The sequence below is a fragment of the Mobula hypostoma genome, chromosome 9 (assembly GCF_963921235.1).
Source record: "Mobula hypostoma chromosome 9, sMobHyp1.1, whole genome shotgun sequence".
Classification (NCBI taxonomy): Eukaryota; Metazoa; Chordata; class Chondrichthyes; order Myliobatiformes; family Myliobatidae; genus Mobula; species Mobula hypostoma.
In genome coordinates, this window is record NC_086105.1 from 438,521 (window position 1) to 463,679 (window position 25,159).

The 25,159-nt window shown below is 43.1% G+C and overlaps 1 protein-coding gene across 1 annotated transcript in view; it reads left to right on the forward strand.

Annotated features, from left to right (window-relative positions):
* The first annotated feature begins 15,839 nt into the window (after positions 1-15,839).
* cracr2aa (calcium release activated channel regulator 2Aa) overlaps positions 15,840-25,159 on the forward strand; it is a 165,203-nt gene continuing 155,883 nt past the window's right edge. Inside the window, exon 1 of the mRNA XM_063057546.1 lies at positions 15,840-15,975. The gene's annotated coding sequence lies outside the window, so the exon portion shown is untranslated. The remainder of the gene's footprint in view (positions 15,976-25,159) is intronic.

Below are 25,159 nucleotides of genomic sequence, written 5' to 3' on the forward strand. Positions count from 1 at the left end.
CAGTGGGATGAGTTACAGGGCAATAAAGGTGTGGTGCAGCAAAAACAGCAAGCAACAAATACTGGACTGAAAGTGGTATATTTGAATGCACATAGCATAAAAAATAAAGTGGAGGATCTTGAAATTCAGCTACAGATTGGCAAGTATGACGTTGTGGCCATATCTGAAACTTGGCTAACGGGTGGCTGCCATTGGGAGCTGAACGTCCAAGGATATACTGTGTATTGGAAAGATAGGTTAATAGGCAGATGGGGTGGTATGGCCCTGTGTATAAGAAATAATATTAAATTATTAGAAAGGGATGACATAGGATTGGAAGGTGTAGAGTCTCTATGGGTTGAGTTAAGAAATGGCTAGGATAAAAGGACCCGAATGGCAGTTGTATACAAGCCTCCAAACAGCAGCTGGGATGTGAATTACAAATTACGGCAGGAAATAGAAAAGGTGTGTCAGAAGGGCAATGTCATGATAATCCATAAGACCATAAGACAAAGGAGCAGAAGTAGGCCATCTGGCCCATCGAGTCTGCTCCGCCATTTTATCATGAGCTGATCCATTTTCTCCTATTTAGTCCCACTCCCCTGCCTTCTCACCATAACCTTTGATGCCCTGGCTACTCAGATACCTATCAATCTCTGCCTTAAATACACCCAATGACTTGGCCTCCACTGCTGCCCGTGGCAACAAATTCCATAGATTCACCACCCTCTGACTAAAAAAATTTCTTTGCATTTCTGTTCTGAAAGGGCGCCCTTCAATCCTTAAGTCATGTCCTCTCATACCAGACTCCCCCATCATGGGAAACAACTTTGCCACATCCACTCTGTCCATGCCTTTTAACATTCGAAATGTTTCTATGAGGTCTCCCCTCATTCTTCTAAACTCCAAGGAATATAGTCCAAGAGCGGACAAACGTTCCTCATATGTTAACCCTCTCATTCCTGGAATCATTCTAGTGAATCTTCTCTGTACCCTCTCCAACGTCAGCACATCCTTTCTTAAATAAGGAGACCAAAACTGCTCACAGTACTCCAAGTGAGGTCTCACCAGTGCCTTATAGAGCCTCAACATCACATCCCTGCTCCTATACTCGATTCCTCTAGAAATGAATGCCAACATTGCATTCGCCTTCTTCACTACTGACTCAACCTGGAGGTTAACTTTAAGGGTATCCTGTATGAGGTCTCCCAAGTCCCATTGCATCTCAGAACTTTGAATTCTTTCCCCATTTAAATAATAGTCTGCCCGTTTATTTTTTCTGCCAAAGTTCATAACCATACACTTTCCAACATTGTACTTCATTTGCCACTTCTCTGCCCATTCTTCCAATCTATCCAAGTCTCCCTGCAGACTCTCTGTTTCCTCAGCACTACCGGCCCCTCCACCTATCTTCGTATCGTCAGCAAACTTAGCCACAAAGCCATCTATTCCATAATCTAAATCGTTGATGTACAATGTGAAAAGAAGCAGCCCCAACACAGATCCCTGCGGAACACCACTGGTAACTGGCAGCCAACCAGAATAGGATCCCTTTATTCCCACTCTCTGTTTCCTGCCAATCAGCCAATGCTCTATCCATGTATGTAACTTTCCCGTAAGTGCATGGGCTCTTATCTTGTTAAGTAGCCTCATGTGTGGCACCTTGTCAAAGACCTTCTGAAAATCCAAATATACAACATCCACTGCATCTCCCTTGTCTAGCCTACTGGTAATTAACTCAAAAAATTGTAATAGGTTTGTCAGGCAGGATTTTCCTTTAAGGAATCCATGCTGAGTTCTGCCTATCTTGTCATATGCCTCCAGGTACTCTGTAACCTCATCCTTGACAATCGACTCCAACAACTTCCCAACCATGGATGTCAAGCTAACAGGTCTATAATTTCCTTTTTGCTTCCTTGCCCCCTTCTTAAATAGCGGAATAGCGGAGTGACATTTGCAATCTTCCAGTCCTCTGGAACCATGCCAGAATCTATCGACTTTTGAAAGATCATTGCTAATGCCTCGACAATCTCCACAGCTACTTCCTTCAGAACATGAGGGTGCATTCCATCTGGTCCAGGAGATTTATCTACCTTTAGCCTATTCAGCTTCCTGAGTACTTTCTCTGTTGTAATTGTGACTGCTCACACTTCTCTTCCCTGCCACCCTTGAGTGTCCGGTATACTGCTGTCTTCCTCAGTGAAGTCTGATGCAAAATACTTGTTCAGTTCCTCTGCCATCTCCTCATCTCCCATTACAATTTCTCCAGCATCATTTTCTATTGGTCCTATATCTACTCTCACCTGTCTTTTACTCTTTATATACTTGAAAAAGCTTTTAGTATCCTCTTCGATATTATTTGCTAGCTTCCTTTCATAGTTAATCTTTTCTCTCTTAATGACCTTCTTGGTTTCCTTTTGTAAGGTTTTAAAAACTTCCCAATCCTCTCTCTTCTCACTAATTTTTGCTTCCTTGTATGCCCTCTCTTTTGCTTTAACTTTGGCTTTGACTTCTCTTGTCAACCACGGTTGCATCCTTTTTCCACTCGAAAATTTCTTCTTTTTTGGAATATACCTGTCTTGCACATTCCTCATTTCTCGCATAAACTCCAGCCACTGCTGCTCTGCTGTCTTTCCCGCCAGTGTCTCTTTCCGGTCAACTTTGGCCAGTTCCTCTCTCATGCCACTGTAATTTCCTTTACTCCACTGAAATACCGACACATCAGATTTCGGCTTCTCTTTTTCTAATTTCACAGTGAACTCAATCATTTTATGATCACTGCCTCCAAGGGTTCCCTCACCTCAATCTCTCCAATCACCTCCGGTTCATTACACAATACCCAATCCAGTCCCACCAATCCCCTCGTGGGCTCAACAACAAGCTGTTCTAAATCACTGGGGATTTTAACATGAAAGTGGATTGGGAAAAACAGGCCAGTACTGGACCTCAAGAGAATTTGTAGGATGTCTAAGGGATGTCTTTTTAGAACAGCTTGTTGTTGAGCCCTGTAGGAGATCGGCTGTGCTGGATTAGGTGTTGTGCAATGATCCGGAGGTGATAAGAGAGTTTAAGGTTAAGGAACCCTTAGGGAACAGTGATCACAATATGATCGAGTTCACTTTGAAATTTGAGAAGGAGAAACTAAATTCCAATGTGTCAGTATTTCAGTGGAATAAAGGAAATTACAGTGGCATGAGAGGGGAGCTGGCCAAAGTTGACTGGAAAAGGACACCAGCTGGAAGGACAGCAAAGCAGCAGTGGCTGGAGTTTCTGCGAAAATGAGGGAAGTGCAAGGCAGATATATTCCAAATAAGAAGAAATTTTCAAATGGAAGAAGGACTCTACTGTGGCTGACAAGTGAAGTCAGAGCCAAAGTAAGAGCGAAAGAGAGGGCATACAAGGAAGCCAAAGCTAGTGGGAAGGCAGAGGATTGGGAAGCTTTTAAAAACTTGCAGGAGGAAACTATGGTCATTTGGAAGGAAAAGATGAATTATGAAAAGGAGCTGGCAACTAATATCAAAGAAGATACTCAAAGCTTTTCTAAGTATATAATGGGTGTAAAAATAAAGAGTTGAGGGTAGATATAGAACCAATAGAAAATGACGCTGGAGATATTCACAGTGGAAGACATCTGCAGTATATCAGACATTGAAGAATGTCAGGGAAGTGAAGTATGTGCAGTGAAAATTATGACTGAGAAGGTGCTCTGGAAGCTTAATGGTCTGATGGAATGCACCCTCTGGTTCTGAAGGAAGTAGCTGGAGAGATTGCAGAGGCATTAACAATGATCTTTCAAGAATTGATAGATTCTGGCATTGTACCAGGTGATTGGAAAATTGCATATGTTACTCTGCTATTTAAGAAGGGTGGGAGGCAGCAGAAAGGAAACTATAGACCTGTTAGCCTGACGTCAGTGGTTGGGAAGTTGTTGGAATCCATTCCAACAGAGTATGTGGAGGCACATGGCAAGAGATGCCAAAGCCAGCATGGTTTCCTGAAAGGAAAATCCTGCCTGACAAAACCTACTGCAGTTTTTGAGGAAATTACAAGCAGGGTAGACAAAGGAGATGCAGTAGATGTGGTGTACTTAGATTTTCAGAAGGCCTTTGACAAGGTGCCGCACATGAGGCTGCTTAGCAAGATAGAGCCCATGGAATTATAGGAAAGTTACTAGCATGGGTGGAACATTGGCTGATCGGCAGAACACAGAGAGTGGGAATAAAGGGATCCTATTCTGGCTGGCTGCTGGTTACCAGTGGAGTTTCACAAGGGTCAGTGTTGGAACCTCTGCTTTTTACGATGCATGTCAATGACTATGGGATTAATGGATTTGTGACTAAATTTGCCAATGAATCAAAGATAGGTGGAGGAGTGGGTAGTGTTAGGAAACAGAGAGCCTGCAGAGAGACTTAGATAGTTTAGGGGAGTGGGCAAAGAAGTGGCAAATGAAATACAATGTTGTAAAGTGTATGGTCATGCACTTTGGTGGAAGAAATAAACAGGCAGACTATTATTTAGATGGGGAGAAAATTCAAAATGCAGAGACGCAAAGTGTCTCTGAGTCTTTGAGCAGGATACACCAAAGGTTAACCTCCAGCTTGAGTCGGTGGTGAGAAGGCGAATGCAATGTTGGCATTCATTTCTAGAGGTACAGAATATAAGAGCAGGGATGTGATGTTAAGGCTCTACAAGGCACTCGTGAGACCACACTTGGAGTATTGTGTGCAGTTTTGAGCTCCTTTGTCTACTGACATTGGAGAGATAGATAGGTTCTTGATTAGCCAGAGCATCAAAGGGAATGGGGAGAAGACAGGAGCGTGGGGATGACTGGAAGAACTGGATCAGCCCATGATTGAATGGCGGAGCGGACTCGATGGGCCGAATGGCCTTCTTCTGCTCCTATATCATATAGTCTTATCAGGACTGGAGAAAAAAGATGAGAAGTCAGAGCAGGAAGATGAGGTGGGCGGGGGGGGGGAAGAAATACAAGGTAGTAGGTGATAGGTGAAACTGGGAGAGGGGGAGGGGTGAAGTAAAGAGCTGGGATGTCAATTGGTGAAAGAGAAAAAGGGCTGGAGAAGGGAGATTCTGATAGGAGAAGACTGAAGGCCATGGAAGAAAAGGGAAGGGGGAGGAGCACCAGTAGGAGATGATAGGCAGGTAAGGAGATAAGGTTAGAGAGGAAAATGGGAATGGGGAATGGTGAAGGGGGGTGGTAGGGGCATTACCAGAAATTCAAGAAATCAATGTTCATGCCATCAGGTTGGAGGCTACCCAGACAGAATATAAGGTGCTGCTCCTCCAACCTGAGTGTGGCCTCATTGTGGCAGTGAAGGACATGGACTGACATATGAGAATAGGAAGTAGAATTAAAATGGGTGGCCACTGGGAGATCCCACTTTTTTCTGTCAGATGGAGCATAGGTGAAGGGCGAAGTCTATGTCTATACACTTCCCGACACAGTATTCCCAACTTCTTTGCCCAATATCCTAATCTAAGTCCTTCTCTAGCCTCAAAACCACCTGCCCCTCCACCTCTATTTGTATCTTCCACAAACTTGGCCACAAAGTTACCAATTCCATAGTCCAACATAGAACACCACTAGACACCATCCCCCAACCAGAAAAGGCTCTCATCATTCCCAAGCTTTGCCTCTTACCAATCAGCCAACAGTCTATGCATGCTGGTATTTTTCCCGTAATTCCATGAGCTCCTGACTTCTTAAGCAGCCTCATGTGTGGCACCTTGTCAAAGGCTTTCTGAAAATCCAAATACACAATGTCCGCTGATTCTCCTTTGTCTACCCTGTTTGTTATTTCATCAAAGAATTCCAACAGATTTGTCAGGCAAGATTTTCCCTTGAGCAAACCTCACTGACTAAGGCCTATTTTATCATATGCCTCCAAGTACCCCAAAACCACATCCTTAGCAATCAACTCCCAACATCTTCCCAAGCCTATAATTTCCTTTCTTCTACTTCTCTCCCTATCTTGAAGAGTGGAGTGATATTTGCAATTTTCCATTCCTCCGACCTTGCCAGAATCAATTGTTCCTGGAAAGATAATTACTAATGCCTCTACAATTTATTCAGCCACCTTTTTCAGAATCCTGAGGTGTACACCATCTGCTCCAGATGACTTATTTGCCTTCGGTCCTTTCAGTTTCCCAAGATTTTTCTCAGTAGTAATAACAACTTCAGACACTTCTGTCCCCTGTCACACTTAAACTTCTGGCTTATTGCCAGTGTCTTCTACAGTGAAGATTGATGCAAAATACTTATTCAGTTCATTGCCATTTCCTTGTCCCCCATTACTACCTCTCCAGCATCATTTTCCAGCAGTGCAATCTCCACTCTTGCCTCTTTAACACTTCATGTAAATGAAGAAACTTTTGGTATCCACTTTAATATTATTGACTAGCTTACCTTTGTATTCCATTGTTTCTCTCTTTATGACTTTTTTGGTTGCCTTCTGTTGGTTTTTTAAAGCTTCCCAATCCTCTAACTTCCCACTAATATACCCCCCTTTGGTTTGTATGTTTGCTTTGACTTCTCTTGTCAGCCATTGTTGTGTCATCCTGCCTTTAGAATACTTCTTCCTCGTTGAGATGTATATATCCTGTGCCTTCTGAATTGCTTCCAGAAACTCCAGTCATTGCTGCTCTGCCGTTATCCCTGCCTGTGTTCATTTCTTATTAGCTTTGGCCAGCTCTGCTCCCATGCCTCTTTAATTCCCTTTACTCCACTGTAATACTGGTGCATCTTACTTTAGTTTCTCCTTCTCAAATTTTAGGGTGAATTCTATCATATAATGATCACTTGGTCCTAAGGGTTTGTTTACCTTAAGTTCTCTAATCAGTTCCATTTTATTGCACAGCTCCCAAGCCAGAACAGTTGATCCCCTAGTGGACTCAACCACGAGCTGCTATAAAAATTCATCTCGTAGGCATTCTAGAATGTCCCCCTCTTGGGATCCAGCACTAACCTGATTTTTCCAATCTACCTGCATATTGAAATCCCCCAGGACTATCGTAACATCAACCTTTTGGCATGCATTTTGTAAATCCTGTTGTAATTTTTGACCACATCTTTATTACTCTTTTGGGGTTTGTATATAACTCCCATCAGAGCCTTTTTCCCTTGCAGTTCCTTATGTCACCTCTTTCGAATGATTTGATTTCATTTTTACCAACAGAGCTATGCACCCTTTTTGCCTGTTTACCTGTCCTTTTGATACAATGTGTATCCTTGGATATTAAGCTCCCAGCTATAATCTTTACTTTACAGGAGTGCTGGGCTGTCCGCATATAGTTGTGAACTTCCAATGATTCAGGACATTTACAAGGACAGGTGTGTTAAAAGGGCCCGTTGGGGACCCAAGTCACCCCAACCACAATCTATTCCAGCTGCTGCCATCTGGGAAATGGTACCGCAGCATAAAAGCCAGGACCAACAGGCTCAGGGACAGCTTCTTCCACCAGGCCATCAGGCTAATGAACTCACACTGATTTGAGTGTACTCTATATTACATTGACTGTTCTATATATTATAAATTACTATGATTGCACATTGCACATTTAAATGGAGGTGTAACGTAAAGATTTTTACTCATGTATGTGAAGGATGTAAGAAATAAAGTCAATTCATTTCAATCTTCTTTCAGCCATGATTAAGTGATTCATGTATATTCAGTGATATACATGCCAATCTGCCAATCTGCAACTGTACTACAAGTTAACTACCTTATTCCGTATACTGTCTGCATTCAAATGTAACACCTGCAATCCTGGATTCACCGCTTTTGCTTTTGTCTGCCGCTTATATTGCAACTCATCCTGTTGACTGCATTTTACCCTGTCATCAGCCTCTCCTTGCTAGGAGTCTCACTACACACCACCTCTGTTTGGAAACCAACTACCTCATCCACAGCAGTATCACTCTGGTTTCCATCACCCAGATAAATTAGTTTAATCCCTCCGAACAGCTCGAGCAAATCTGCCTTCAAGGAAACCTCATCCTTAATAATGGATTCCAGCATCTTCACAATCACTGGAGTCAGATTAATTGGCCTATAGTTTCCTTTCTTTTGCATCCCTCCCTTTTTGAAGAGTGGAGAGACATTTTCAATTTTCCAGGCCCCAGAAGCATTCCAGAATTTAGTAAATCTTGAAAGATCACTAGTAATATCTCTACAATGTCTTCATCTACCTCTTTCAGAACCCTGGGGCATAGTCCATCTGGTCCAGGTGACTATCTACTTTCACAGCTTTCAGCTTCCCAAGCACCTTCTCCTTAGTAATAACAACTAATCTCACTTCTGAACCTTGACACTCTTGAATTTCTGGCATGGTGCTGTTGGCTTCCACAGACAAGACTGAAGCAAAATTGGACAATCCACACCATGGGTACGTTAAAAGAGCTACTTTTTAATCAGGGCTGATACTGAGATTTTGAAGGCAGAGTTTCATGGCAGTTTTTGTGATTTGAGGAGCGACCAATCAGCAAGTGCCAGTGTTTAAAAACAGCTACCTTTCAGTTAGGTCTGCGTTCAAGATTTTAAAAGCGGAGCTTCAAGCCAGTTTTATCTGAGTTGGACAATCCACACCAGGGGTGTGTGGAAAAGAGCTACTTTTTAATCAGGGAGGCTATTGAGATTTTAAAGGCAGAGTTCTGCGGCAGTTTTCTCATTTGAGGAGTGACCAATCAGCAAGAGGGATTCGCTAGAAAGGGCCAATAAGAATAACTCAAGCGGAGAGGCCATTCATTTGGAGTGTGCCAATGCTTAGAGTGGCTTTGGCTCATCAGCCTTAGGTGAGATCAGATTTAATGAGGTAAACTGTCTTGTAAGTTACTCTCTCTGTCCTTATTTGTTAATTCCTCAGCTGTTAGGGCATAGTAGGTTAGCAACAATGGCTCCAGGTGCCGTGTTGTCATGGGGGATTTCAAAATACAGGTAGATTAGGAAAAACAAGTTGGTGCTGGATTCCAGGAGGGGGAATTTCTAGTATGTCCCTGAAATGACTTTTTAGAGCAGCTCGTGGTTGAGGCCACTGGAGGATCAGCTATTCTGGACTGGGTGTTGTGCAATGAACCAGAATTAATTAGAGAGCTTAAGGTAAAAGAACCCTTAGGGGACAAGTGGTTATAATAAGATTGAATTCACCTTGAAATCTGAGGAGAAGCTGAAGTCAGATGTATCAATAACACAGTGGAGTAAAGGGAGTTACAGAGGCATGAGAGCGGAGTTGGCCAGAAATTGACTGGAAAAGAACACTGGCAGGTGTTCCCTCGCAAGGCAGAAGGTCCTGATGGAGTACCTGGTAAGGCTCTGAAAACCTGTGCCGACCAGCTAGCGGGCGTATTCAAAGGCATTTTCAACCTCGCACTGCTTGTGGGCAGAAGTTCCCACTTGCTTCAAAAAGGCAACAATTATACCAGTGCCTAAGAAGAATAATGGGAGCTGCTTTAGTGACTATCGCCCAGTAGCACTCACATCGGCAGTGATGAAATGCTTTGAGAGGTTGGTCATGACTAGACTGAACTCCTGCCTCAGCAAGGACCTGGATCCATTGCAATTTGCCTATTGCCACAATAAGTCAATGGCAGTCACAATCTCCGTGGCTCTTCACATGGCTTTAGACCACCCAGACAATACAAACACCTATGTCAGGATGCTGTTCATCAACTATAGCTCAGCATTTAATACCATCATTCCCACAATCCTAATTGAGAAGTTGCAGAACCTGAGCCTCTATACCCCCTTCTGCAATTGGATCCTTGACTTCCTAACTGGAAGACTACAATCTGTGCGGATTGGTGATAACATATCCTCCTCGCTGACGATCAACACTGGCGCACCTCAGGGGTGTGTACTTAGCTCACTGCTCTACTCTCTGTATACACATGACAGTGTGGCTAGGCATAGCTTAAATACCATCTACAAATTTGCTGACGATACAACCATTGTTGGTAGAATCTCAGGTGGTGACAAGAGGGCATACAGGAGTGAGATCTGCCAATTAACGGAATGGTGCTGCAGCAACAACCTGACACTTAATGTCAGTAAGATGAAGCAGCTGATTGTGGACTTCAGGAAGGGTAAGACGAAGGAGCACATACCAATCCTCATAGAGGGATCAGAAGTGGAGAGATTGAGCAGCTTCAAGTTCTTGATGTCAAGATCTCTGAGGATGTAACATGGTCCCAACATATTGAGGTCATAAAGAAGGCAAGACAGCGGCTATACTTCATTACGAGTTTGAAGAGATTTGGCATGTCAACAAATACACTCAAAAACTTCTATGGTTGTACCATGGAGAGCATTCTGCAGGCTGCATCGCTGTCTGGTATGGAGGGGCAACTGCACAGGACTGAAAGAAGCTGCAGAAGGTTGTAAATCTAGTCAGCTCCACCTTGGGGCACTAGCCTACAAAGTACCCAGGACATCCTGGGGGAGCAGTGTGTCAGAAAGGCAGCGTCCATTATTAAGGACCTCCAGCATCCAGGGCATGCCCTTTTCTCACTGTTACCATCAGGCAGGAGATACAGAAGCCTGAAGGCACACACTCAGTGATTCAGGAACAGCTTCTTCCCCTCTGCCATCTGATTCCTAAATTGACGTTGAAGCTTTGGACACTACCTCACTTTTTTAAATATATAGTATTTCTGTTTTTTGCACATTTAAAAAAATCTATTCAATATCCATAATTGATTTACTTGTTTATTTATTATTATGTTTTATTTTATTATTATTAGTTTTTCTCTCTCTCTGCTAGATTATGTATTGCATTGAACTGCTGCTGCTAAGTTAACAAATTTCACGTCACATGCCGGTGATAATAAACCTGATTCTGATTCCGATTCTGGTTCTGGCAGGGATGATGGCAGAGCATCAATTGCTGGAATTTCTGGAAACAATTCAGAAGGCACAGGATATATACATCCTAAAGAGCAAGAAGTACTCTAAACCATGGCTAACAAGAGAAGTCAGATGCAACGTAAGAGCCATAAAAAAGAGCGAAAATTAGTGGAAGTTAGAGGATTGGGAAGCTTTCAAAGACAAACAGAAGGTAACTAAAAAAGTTATTAAGAAGGAAAAGATGGGATACAAAAACAAGCTGATCAGTAATATTAAAAAGGATGTCAAAAGTTTCTTCAAATACATAAAGTATAAAAGAGAGGTGAGAGTGGAAAATGGTTCGCTGAAAAACGATGCTGTAGAGGTAGTAATGGAGGCAAGGAAATGGCAGATGAATTGAATAAGTTTTTTGCATTGGGTTCTGAAGGAGGTGGCATTGTGGAGGCATTAGTAATGATCTTTCAAGAATCACTAGATTCTGGAATGGTTCTGGAGAACTGGAAAATTGCAAATGTCACACCATTCTTCAAGAGGGGAGAGTGGTAGAAAAAAGGAAATTATAGGCCAGTTAGTCTGACGTCAGTGGTTGGGAAGATGCTGGAGTTGGGAAGATGCTGGAGTTGATTGTTGAGGATGCGGTTTCGGGTTACTTGGAGGCAGATGATAAAATAGTCCGCAGTCAGCATGGTTTCCTCAATGAAAAACCTTATCTGACAAATCTGTTGGAATTCTTTGAAGAAATAACAAACAGGATAGACAAAGGAGAATCGGTTGATGTGTATTTGGATTTTCAAAGGCCTTTGACAAGGTGCCACACAAGAGGCTGCTTTAACAAGCTCATGGTATTACAGAGAAGATTCTTGCATAGATAAAGCAGTGGCTGAATCCCAGGAGGGAAAGAAAGAGAAGAAAGGGAGCCTTTTCTGGTTGGCTGCTGGTGACTAGTGGTGTTCCATAGGACTCTGTGTTGGGACCAATTATTTTTACATTATATGTTAATGATTTGGATGATGGAATTGATGGCTTTGTTGCAAAGTTTGCAGATGATATGAAGATAAGTGGAGGGGCATGTAGATGAGGAGGTAGAAAGGCTACAGGAGGACAAACAGTACGGGAGAATTGGCAATGAAGTGGCAGATGTGATACAGTGTGGAAAATTATATGGTCATGCACTTTGGTAGAAGAAATTAAAGACTATAAGATGTGGGAGCAGAATTACGCCGTTTCCCATTGAGTCTGCTCCATGATTCAACCATGGCTAATCATTTTTTTCCCCTCCTCAGCCCCACTCCCCGGTCTTCTCCCCGAAACCATTGATGCCCTGTCTAGTCAAGAACCTATCAATCTCTATCTTAAGTACGTCCAATGACCTGGCCTCCACAGCTGCCTGTGGTAATAAATTCCACAAATGTACCACCCTCTGGCTAAAGAAATTTCTCCACCTCTAAGTTTCAAATGGATGCCCCTCTATCCTGAGGCTGTGTCCTCTTGTCCTAGACTCCCCCACCAGGGGAAACATCCTTTCCACATCTACTCTGTCTAGGCCTTTCAACATTCAAAAGGTTTCAATGAGATCCCCTCCCCCATCCTTCTAAATCCAGTGAGTGCAGACCCAGAGCCATTAAACATCCCTTGCAAGATAACTCTTTAATTCCTGGAATCATCCTTGTGAACTTCCTCTGAACCCTCTCCAATGCCAGCACATCTTTTCTGAGATGAGGAGCCCAAAACTGTTCACAATATTCAAGGTGAGGCCTCACCAGTGCCTTATAAAGCCTCAGCATCACATCTCTGCTCTTGTATTCTAGACCTCTTGAAATGAATGTTAACATTGTGTTTGCTTTCCTCACTGAAGGCACCATCTCAACCTGCAAGTTAATCTTCAGGGTGTTCTGCACAATGACTCCCAAGTCCCTTTGCATCTCAGATTTTTGGATTTTCTCCTCTTTCAGAAAATAGTCTCCACGTTTATTTATTTTACCAAAGTGCATGACCATGCATTTTCCGACAATGCACTGCATTTTATTTGCCACTTTCTTGCTATTCTTGTAATCTGTCCAAGTCCTTCTACAGCCAACCTGTTTCCTCAACAGTACCTACCCTTCCACCAATCTTTTTATCATTTGCAAACTTGGCAATAAAGCCACCTATTTCATCATCTAAATCCTTGATATATGCATAAAAAGAAGCGGTCCCAACACCGGTCACTGTCAGCCAACCAGAAAAGGATCCCCTTATTCCCACTCACTGCCTCCTACCAATCAGCCAATGCTCTAACTATGCCAGTAACTTTCCTGTTAAACCATGGGCTCTTAACTTGGTAAGCACCCTCATGTGTGGCACCTTATCAAAGGCCTTCTGAAAGTCCAAATGTACAGCATCCATATAGTCTAAATATAAACATCTACGAAGGATTGACTATTTTCTAAATGGGGAGAAAATACAAAAAACTATGGCTGAAGGGGGCTTGGGAGTGCTTGTGCTGGATTCTCTAAAGATTTAGTCTGTGGTGAGGAAGGCTAATGCAAAGCAAGGATGTAATGTTGAGACTTTATAAATCACTGGTGAGGCCTCACTTGAAGTATTGTCAGCTGTTTTGGGCCTCTTAGAAAGGGTGTGCTGAAACTGGAGAGGGTTCAAAGGATGCTCATGAAATTGAATCCAGGATTGAACAGCTTGTCATATGAAGAGTGTTTGATGGCTCTGGGCCTGTATTCACTGGAATTCAGAAGAATGAGGGGAGGCCTTATTGAAACCTATCGAATGATGAGAGGTATTGATAGAGTGGTTGTAGAGACAGTGTTTCCTATGTTGGGAGAGTCTAAGACCAGAGGACACAGCCTTGGAATACAGTGAACCCTTTTAGAATAAAGATGAGGAGGAATTTCTTTAGACAGGGAGTGGAGCAACTGTGGAGGCCAGGTCTGTATGTATATTTAAGGCAGAGATTGTTAGATTCTTGACTGGTCAGGGCGTGAAAGGTTACGGGGAGAAGGCAGGAGACTGGAGCTGAGAGGAAAAATGGATCAGCCATGACGAAGTGGCAGAGCAGACTCGGTGGGCTAAATGGCCTAATTCTGCTCCTATGTCTCAAACACTTGTAAAGTTCATCTGCCATTTCTTTATCCCCCATTACTTCCTCATCAGCGTCATTTTCCAATGTCCAATAACCACTCTCACCTCTTTCCCTGGGGCCTGTTGTGGAACAGGTGGACAGGTACTTGCTTCACTTTCAGTCAGTGCCATGACAAGTAGACAGGGTGGTGTTTGGTAGAGAGGTTTCATCATTCAGAGCATGTAATCTGAAAGTTGGGAGGTCATGATGTGGTGAAGCCGCACTTGGAGCAATGTCTTCAGTTTGCACGCCATGTCATCGGAAAGATGTTACAATGACAATAGACAATAGGTGCTGGGGTAGGCCATTCGGTCCTTCGAGCCAGCACCGCCATTCACTGTGATCATGGCTGATCATCCGCTATCAGTATCCAGCTCCTGCCTTATCCCCATAACCTTTGATTCCACTATCTTTAAGAGCTCTATCCATCTCTTTTTTGAAAGCATCCAGAGACTTGGCCTCCACAGCCTTCTGGGGCAGAGCATTCCATATATCCACCACTCTCTGGGTGAAAAAGTTTTTCCTCAACTCCGTTCTAAATGGCCTACCCCTAATTCTTAAACTGTGGCCTCTGGTTCTGGACTCACCCATCAGCGGGAACATGCTTCCTGCCTGCAGCGTGTCCAATCCCTTAATAATCTTATATGTTTCAATAAGGTCCCCTCTCAGCCTTCTAAATTCCAGAGTATACAATCCCAGTCGCTCCAATCTTTCAACATATGACAGTCCCACCATCCTGGGAATTAACCTTGTGAACCTACACTGCACTCCCTCAATAGCAAGAATGTCCTTCCTCAAATTTGGAGACCAAAACTGCACACAGTACTCCAGGTGTGGTCTCACCAGGGCCTTGTACAGCTGTAGAAGGACCTCTTTGCTCCTATACTCAATTCCCAAATCTGGAAAAAGTACAGACAAGATTGATAAGATGCTACCAGAACTTGAGTGGTTTAGTGAGAGGGAGAGGTTGGACAGGCTAGGAATTTATTCCTTGGATTGTAGGAGACTGAGAAATGATCTTTCTGTGGTGTATAAAATCATGGGGGTCATAGTTAGGGTGAATGCACTCAGTATTTTTCCAAAGGGGAAAGGGACTATGACTGTTCACCTCAGCATTTCCCCTGTGATCCTAAAAGATTACCTCTCAGCCTCTGCTTCAGAGATGTGAATCACAGCCCATTCACTCTCTCCTTAAAAATCAAGTCCTCCAGTCCTGGCAACATCCTTGTAATTTTATTCTGCACCCTTTCCAGTTTAATCACACACTTCCTATTCTACTGTGACCAGACCTGCCCACAATCTTGCAACAGTGGTCGCACCTATGTCTTGAACATGATATCCCAACTCTTGTACTCAATGCATAAAGGCAAGTGTGGCAATGTCTGCTTCACCTTCTCAATGTTAATACCTTTGAGTTGTAAATTGCTCCAAAGGGACCAAAAGCAAATTGAAGTCACGGAGACTGACGTTCTAGCTCCTGCTTGGCCACAAAGTTCAGGTACATCAATCAAGACAAAATCTACTAACAACATGTTGGGAAGCATTAAGTGGTTAAAACTATCTCCACCAGTTTAGTTGGCAATTGTTAAAGCATTTTAAAGCGCTCCAGATCTTAAACATAAAAAACAAGGTATTCCCAAGGTTCCCGTGTGGGAACATCACAACAGCGGAACTGAAATATTTCAAGGTGATGGTTTAACGTCACTGATTCAAGGGTAGTCACGAACAGGTAGAAATGTCGGCCTGCATACGGACAAATGAAATTAAAAGTTGAAAGTGTGAAGAACTATGTAAACGCCCTCTAGAGATTTACTGCGAGTCGCCTGTCACGGTCGTCATCATCCGGATAGGGCTTCCTCCGTCCGTGAGCTGGCGGAGCCAGTTCTAGTAGCGGCTCCGCCCCATCAACGGAGCTCGCCGGCGGGTGGGGATCTGGTCCTGGATCTCCCCATCCGCCTCCAGGAGTTCAGGGACGGGACGGGACTGGACTGGACTGAGACTGCGGCAGCGCGGGCTTTTGTCACCGTGAGTTTTTTCAAAGTTACTGCCCGCTGCAGGTGCAGAAGTTGCAGCGGCGGGATTGCGAGAGTCGGAGGTAGGGCAGGAGGACAAACGTGGCTGCAACTAATTGTGTTGGTTACTCTTATCGTTGGTGAGATCGGCGGTATTTCCTGTGTTCTGTGATCATTTTATACAGAAGCGCGGTTTCATCGACGACTGGAATTGAAGGACAGACCCGGCTGAGTTCCGAATTACATGTATTCACGTTTTCCTTCTGAAGTATTAAGGCGAAGTTCATGCCTTGGGGAAAGTTTGTTACATTATTGTTTGATATCGTTAATTGTTAATGACTTTCTGATGTTTCTATATTTGTACCGCTCTTCTAACATTTCCAGCGCCTGTGTGTGTCTCTCTCTCTCTGTCTGTGTCTCTCTCTTTATATATATATATATATAATACACTCACACTCGCGCGCGCGCCATTCGGCCCATCACACCCGCTTGCTATATTTTCTTGCTTTAACTTCTTGCTCCTTTATTCTGTGTTATTCTACGAATCGAGTTTGTGACAAAATGAAGCGGCTTCTGAAAATTCACACATGGGACATGGAGTCAGTTCTGATTCCGACTAGATCACATGATTAGAAAGCGAGGCGGCCGTGTGGACGATGCACAGGCGCTTCGGGGACGGTCATAGATTTCTAGAGCGGCAGGTGGTAAAGTGACCGAGATCAAACAGAAAATGTAAAGTCGCCGCATTTGTTAGAGAAAAAAACTGCAACGGCAATGTGGTTTTGAAATGGTGAGAAATTGAAAAGTATTGATAGTACAAGCGTGGCTAACAAGGGAAAGTTAAAGCTAAAGCTAATGTAAAAGCAAAAGAGGGGACATATAACAAAGCAAAAATTAGTGGGAAGACAGAGGATTGGGAAGCTTTTAAAACCCTACAGACAGCAACTAAACAAATCGTTAGGATGGAAAAGATAATAGACAATAGGTGCAGGAGTAGGCCATTCGGCCCTTCGAGCCAGCACCGCCATTCACTGTGATCATGGCTGATCATCCACAGTCAATATCCAGTTCCTGCCTTATCCCCATAACCTTTGATTCCGCTATCTTTAACAGCTCTATCCATCCCTTTCTTGAAAGCATCCAGAGACTTGGCCTCCACAGCCTTATGGGACAGAGCATTCCATATATCCACCACTGTCTGGGTGAAAAAGTTTTTCCTCAACTCCGTTCTAAATGGCCTACACCTAATTCTTAAACTGTGGCCTCTGGTTCTGGACTCGCCCATCAGCGGGAACATGCTTCCTGCCTCCAGTGTGTCCAATCCCTTAATAATCTTATATGTTTCAATCAGATCCCCTCTCATCCTTCTAAATTCCAGTGTATACAAGCCCAGTCACTCCAATCTTTCAACATATGACAGTCCCGCTATCCTGGGAATTAACCTTGTGAACCTACGCTGCACTCCCTCAATAGCAAGAATGTCCTTCCTCAAATTTGGAGACCAAAACTGATGAAATATGAAAGTAAGCTAGCAAACAATATCAAAATGGATAGATATTAAAAGCTTTTTCAATAAAATAAGAGAGGAGAGTGAGTATAGGACTACTAGGTACAGCAGGCGGTGAAAAAGGCGAATGGTATGCTGGCATTCATAGCAAGAGGATTCGAGCACAGGAGCAGGGAGGTACTACTGCAGTTGTACAAGGCCTTGGTGAGACCACACCTAGAGTATTGTGTGCAGTTTTGGTCCCCTAATCTGAGGAAATACATTCTTGCCATAGAGGGGGTACAAAGAAGGTTCACCAGATTGATTCCTGAGATGGCAGGACTTTCATATGATGAAAGGCTGGATCGACTAGGCTTATACTCTCTGGAATTTAGAAGATTGAGGGGGGATCTGATTTAAACGTATAAAATTCTATAGGGATTGGACAGGCTAGATGCAGGAAGATTGTTCCCGATGTTGGGGAAGTCCAGAACGAGGGGTCACAGTTTGAGGATAAAGGGGAAGCCTTTTAGGACCGAGATGAGGAAAAACTTCTTCACACAGAGAGTGGTGAATCTGTGGAATTCTCTGCCACAGGAAACAGTTGAGGCCAGTTCATTGGCTGTATTTAAGAGGGAGTTAGATAAGGCCTTTGTGGCTAAAGGGATCAGGGGGTATGGAGAGAAGGCAGGTATAGGGTTCTGAGTTGGATGATCAACCATGATCGTAATGAATGGCGGTGCAGGCTCGAAGGGCTGAATGGCCTACTCCTGCACCTCTTTTCTATGTTTCTATGTTTCTATTAGAAGATGAGGCCAGAGAAATAATAACAGGGGACAAGGAGAGGGCAGATGAACTAAATGAGTTTTTTTCACCAGTCTTCACTGTGAAAGACATGAGATGTTGAAGGGTATGAGGGAAGAGAAGTGAGTGCAGTTACTATTACAAGGGAGATGGTGCCCCCAAAGCTGAAAGACCGAAGGGTACATAAGTCTCCCAGACTAGATGAAGTGCACCCTAGGGTTGTGAAGGAGGTAGCAGTAGAGATTGTGGAGGTATTAGTAATGATCTTTCAAAAATCATTGGGCTCTGGCATGGTGCCAGAGGACTAGAAAATTGCAAATATCACTCCACTCTTTAAGAAAGAAGGAAGGCAGCATAAAGGAAATTATAAACCAGTTACCCTGACCTCAGTGATTGGGAAGATGTTGGAGTCAATTGTTAAGGACGAGGTTATGGAGTACTTGGTGACACAGGGCAAGATATGACAAAGTCAGCATGGTTTCTTTAAGGGAAAATCCTGCCTGATGAACCTGTTGGAATTCTTTGAGGAGATTACAAGTAGGATAGATAAAGGGATGCAGTGGATGTGTATATTTGGACTTTCAGAAGGCCTTTGACAAGGTTACAGAAGGCCTCAACCATACATGGGGCTCCTTACCAAGTTAAGAGCCCATGGTATTACAGGAAAGTTACTAACATGGTTAGAGCATTGGCTGATTGGTAGGAGGCAGTGAGTGGGAATGAAAGGATCCTTTTCTGGTTGGCTGCCAGTGACTAGTGGTGTTCCACGGGGTCGGTGTTGGGACCACTTCTTTTTATGCTTTATGTCAATGCTTTAGATGATGGAATAGATGGCTTTTTTGCCAAGTTTGCAGATGATAGGAAGATAGGTGGAGTGGCAAGTCGTGTTGAGGAAACAAGTAGGCTGCAGAAGGACTTGGATTAGGAGAATGGGCAAGAAAATGGCAAATGAAAAACAATGTTGGAAAATGCACTTTGGTAGAAGAAATAAATGTGCAGACTATTCTCTAAAAGGGGAGAAAATCCAGAAATCTGAGATGCAAAGAGACTTGGGAGTCCTTGTGCAGAACACCCTGAAAGTTAACTTGCAGGTTGAGTTGGTGGTGAGGAAGGCAAATCCCATGTTAGCATTCATTTCAAGAGGTCTAGAATACAAGAACAGGGATGTGATGCTGAGGCTTTATAAGGCCCTGGTGAAGCCTCACCTTGAGTATTGTGAACAGTTTTGGGCTCTTCATCTAAGAAAAGATGTGATTATATTGGAGAGAGTGTAGAGGAGGTTCACAAAGATGATTCTGGGAATGAAAAGGTTATCATAAGATAGCTTTGGGTCTGTACTTCTGGAATTTAGAAGGATGAGGGGTATCTCATTGAATCCTTTTGAATGTTGAAAAGCCTGGACAGGGTAGATGTGAAAAGGATATTTCCCATGGTGGAGGATTCTAGGACAAGAGGGCACAGCCTCAGGATAGAGAGGATAGAGGGACATTTATTTAAAACAGAGATGCAGAGAAATTTCTTTAGCCAGAGGGTGGTCAATTTGTGGAACTTATTACCACAGGCAGCTGTGGAGGCCAGGTCATTGGGTGTATTTAAGGCAGAGATTGATAGGTTCTTGATTGAATATTCCATCAAGGGTTACGGGGAGAAGGCTGAGGAAGTGAAAATAAAGGATAACCCATTATTGAATGGTAGAGAAGACCCGATGGTCCAAATGACCTAATTCTGCTCCTGAGTTTTATGGTCTTTTATGGTATTATTCTGACTGCCGCTATTAGGTCCTTGGTCTTCTACTTTCTTAGAAGTTTCTGTAGATTTGGCATGCCATCTGAAGCTCTGACAAACATTTATAGGTGCTGATATAGAAACACCAATGCCCAGGAATGGAGTAGTCTACAGAAGGTGGTGGATATAGCCCAGTTCATCACAGGAAAAGCCATCCCCATCATTGAGAACATTTACATGGAGCAATGTCACAGAAAAGCAGCCTGCATCATCAAGAATCTCTGCCACCCAGGCCATGCTCTCTTCTCACTGCTGCCATCAGGCAGAAGGTACAGGGGCCTCGGGTCTCACAGCATCAGGTCCAGGAACGGTTATTACCCTACAACCGTGAGGCTCCTGAATCAGCGTGGGCATCATCACTCACCTCAACATAGTACTGACACCACAACCTACAGACTCACTTTCAAGGACTCTACAACTCAGTATTTATTTACATTTTTATTATTTGCATTCCTGTCTTTTGTAAATTCGCTATTTATCAGTCTTTGTTATTTATAGTTTTTCATAAATTCTATCGTATTTTTTCCTGTAAATGCCTGCAAGAAAATGAATCGCAAGATAGTACATGTTCACATATATGTAATTCGATAATAAATCTATGCCTTCTCGTAGTTAATATTTCCACTTGGGGAAGAGTCTCTAATTATCTTATCTATGCCTGTCATAATCTTATAAGTTTTCGTAAGCATACTATAAAGGACTGTTGCCGAGAGTTAGCAGGGGTTATTAATAATACGACCATTAAGCACATAGCACATGAGATCATTAGAACATTAGAGATAGAAAAGTACAGCACAGGATAGTCCCTACCTTGTCATGCTAACCATAATGCTAAAGGAAAATTCACACAACTGTACAACCACCATTCTGTGTGTGTAAAATAAACTGCCTCTGACATCCCCCCATACTTTCCTCCAATCATATTAACTCATGCCTTTTGTATTAGCCATCCTGGTTTCCTCCCACATTCCAGAGATGTACCTGTTATTAGGTGAATTGGCCATTGTAAATTGTCCTGTGTTAAACCAGTGGGTTGCTGGTGGTGCACCTCAAAGTGCCGGAAGGGCCTATGTGCTGTATCACTAAACACAATAAATAAAAGATGTTTTCATTAGATCAGTTTTCACACCTCGATGCTTCCAATGGGCTGATATGGCTTTGGTTCGGTCACTATTACTATTTCAAGAAGGCAGTGTAACAATTCTGTGCACACCCAATATTTTATGACAAACCATAGGAGATAACACAGTTGAACAAAGATAATGAACCTCAGATGTGTCTGTCAACTGGCTGGAGTTTGAGAAGCTCACCATATGACACTGCTAGTTGATTGTGGTTCTTTTAATCTTTATTTCTCAACTTCTGTATAGTTTCCTGCATCTTGTGGCTAGAGTTTTCTTTCATGTGGTTTACAAACTGCACTCTCTTCAGCATTTCTGCTTTTGCAGGACCTCTATACCAAGAACTGTATCATGTTTTTCTGGAACCACCCTGTGCAAATCCCCGAAGTTGAAATTGAAGAGTCATAGGTTAGGATTGTGGGTGTATCAAGAGGGAAATGATAGAACATAGAGCAATACGGATGTCTATGCTAGCTGTGATCATTTGATTCAGGAACAGCTTCTTCCTCTCTGCCATCCAATTTCTAAATGGACGTTGAACCCATGAACGCTACCTCATACTTTTTTTTAAATTTCTGTTATTTTGCACTACTTATTTTAACCTAACTATTTAATAGACAGATATACTTAATACAATCCAGTTTTTTTCTATATATTCATCATGTGTTTCATTGAACTGCTGCTGTAAAGTTAACAAATTTCATGACATATGCCAGTGATAGTAAATCTGATTCTGGACGAACCTCGTCTTCCCATACATTGTCTACATCCCGGCTGCCTTTGCCTGTTCATATGCTGGTGTAAGCATTGCTATTGTACCTACTTCCACACTTCCCTTCAAGCACATTCCAAGCTCCTACCATGCTCTGTGCTTTTTTAAAAAAAATAAACAAACCTGTCTTGTAAATCTCTCTTAACCTTACCCATTCTCACCTTCAATCTACGCTGTCTAGTATGGGAAAGAGACTGGCATCCCTATTGAGACATTACAGCCGACAAGGGGAGTCAAAGCTAATGTAAAAGTAAAAGAGAGGGCATACAACAGAACAAAAATTAGTGGAAAGACGGAAGATTTGGATGCTTCTTAAAACCCTACAGAGAGCAACTAAAAGAGTCATTAGGAGGGAAAAGATGAAATATGAAAGCAAGCTAGCAAACAATATCAAAGTGGATATTAAAAACATTTTCAAATATGTAAAAAATAAAAGAGAGATGAGAGTGGATATAGGACTGCTAGAAAATGAAATTATAATGGGGGCGAAGGAGGTGACAGATGAACTAAATGAGTATTTTGCATCAGCCTTCACTGTGGAAGACACTAGCAGTATGCCAGGTGTTGAAGGGTGTGAGGGAAGAGAAGTGAGTGAAGTTGCTATTGCAAGGGAGAAGCTGCGCAAGAAGCTGAAAGACCGAAGGGTACATAAGTCACCTGAACCAGATGAACTGCATCCTAAGGTTCTGAAAGAGGTAGCGGGAGAGATTATGGAGGCACTTGCAATGATCTTTCAAAAATAATTGGACTCTGGCATGTTGCCAGAGGACTGAAAAATTGCAGATGTCACTCGACTCTAACAAAGGAGGAAGGCAGCAGAACGGAAATTATAGACCAGTTAGCCTGACCTCGGTGGTTAGGAAGATGTTGGAGTCAATTGTTAAGGATGATATTATGGAGTACTTGGTGACACAGGGCAAGATAGGACAAAGTCAGGATGGTTTCCTTAAGGAAAATCTTGCCTGACTAACCTGTTGGAATTCTTTGAGGAGATTACAGGTAGGATAGATAAAGGGGATACAGTAGATGTTTGCTTTTTCAGAAGGCCTTTGAAAAGGTGCCACAAATGAGGCTGCTTACCAAGTTAGGCGTCCATGGTATTACAGGAAGGTTACTGGCATGGTTGGAGCATTGGCTGATTAGTAGGATACAGTGAGTGGGAATAAAAGGATCCTTTTCTGGCTGGCTGCCAGTGACCAGTGGTGTTCCGCAGGGGTCAGTGATGGGACCACTTCTTTTTATGATTTAGATGATGGAATAAGACCATAAGACATATGAGCAGAATTAGGCCATTTGGCCTATCAATTCTGCTCCACTATTTAATCATGGCTGATCCTTTTTTCCCCTCCTCAGCTCCATTCCTCACCCTTCTCCCCATAATCTATAAGATCAAAAGACATAGCAGCAGAATTAGGCCTTTGTTTTGTTAGATTTATTGCCAAGTTTGCAAATGATAAAAAGATTGGTGGAAGGGTAGGTACTGTTGAGGAAACAAGTTGGCTGCAGAAGGGACTTAGACAGATTACAAGAATAGCAAGAAAGTGGCAAATAAAATGCAGTGCATTGTTGGAAAATGCATGGTCATGCACTTTGGTAAAAGAAATAAATGTGGAGACTATTTTCTGAAAGAGGAGAAAATCCAAAAATCTGAGATGCAAAGGGACTTGGGAGTCATTGTGCAGAACACCCTGAAGATTAACTTGCAGGTTGAGATGGTGCCTTCAGTGAGGAAAGCAAACACAATGTTAACATTCATTTTAAGAGGTCAAGAATACAAGAGCAGGGATGTGAAACTGAGCATTTATAAGGCACTGGTGAGGCCTCACCTTGAGTATTGTGTACAGTTTTGGGCTCCTCATCTCAGAAAAGATGTGCTGGCATTGGAGAGGGTTCAGAGGAGGTTCACAAGGATGATTCCAGGAATTAAAGGGGTTATGCAAGGAATGTTTGATGGCTCTGCATCTGTACTCACTGGATTTAGAAGGATGGGGGGGATCTCATTGAAACCTTTTGAATGTTGAAAGTCCTAGACAGAGTAGATGTGGAAAGGATGTTTCCTATAGGGGAAATCTTGTACGGTTTCCTATAAGGTTTGGATGGGGCAGAGTTTGTTAAGTGTGTCCAGGACGGATTCCTGTCACAGTATGTTGACAGGCCGACTAGGAGGAATGCCATACTAGATCTAGTATTGGGTAACGAACCAGGTCAGGTCACAGATCTCTCAGTGGGTGAGCATCTGGGGACAGTGACCACTGCCCCCTGGCCTTTAGCATTATCATGGAAGAGGATAGAATCAGAGAGGACAGGACATTTTTTAATTGGGAAGGGCAAATTATGAGGCTATAAGGCTAGAACTTGTGGGTGTGAATTGGGATGATGTTTTTGCAGGGAAATGTACTATGGACATGTGATCGATGTTTAGGGATCTCTTGCAGGATGTTAGGGGTAAATTTGTCCCGGTGAGGAAGATAAAGAATGGTAGGGTGAAGGAACCATAGGTGACAAGTGAGGTGGAGAATCTAGTCAGGTGGAAGAAGGCAGCATACATGAGGTTTAGGAAGCAAGATATCAGATGGGTCTATTGAGGGATATAGGGTATCAAGAGAGGAGCTTAACAAGGGGCTGAGGAGAGCAAGAAGGGGGCATGAGAAGGCCTTGGCGAGTAGGGTAAAGGAAAACCCCAAGGCATTCTTCAATTATGTGAAGAACAAAAGGATGACAGGAGTGAAGGTAGGAACAATTAGAGATAAAGGTGGGAAGATGTGCCTGGAGGCTGTGGAAGTGAGCGAGGTCCTCAATGAATACTTCTCTTTGGTGTTCACCAATGAGAGGGAACTTGATGGTGAGGACAATATGAGTGAGGTTGATGTTCTGGAGCATGTTGGTATTAAGGGAGAGGAGGTGTTGGAGTTGTTAAAATACATTAGGACGGATAAGTCCCCGGGGCCTGACGGAATAATATTCCCCAGGCTGCTCCATGAGGCGAGGGAAGAGATTGCTGAGCCTCTGGCTAGGATCTTTATGTCCTCGTTGTCCACGGGAATGGTACTGGAGGATTGGAGGGAGGCGAATGTTGTCCCCTTGTTCAAAAAAGTTAGTAGGGATAGTCCGGGTAATTATGGACCAGTGAGCCTTGCGTCTGTGGTGGGAAAGCTGTTGGAAAAGATTCTTAGAGATAGGTTCTCTGGGCATTTAGAGAATCATAGTCTGATCAGGGACAGTCAGCATG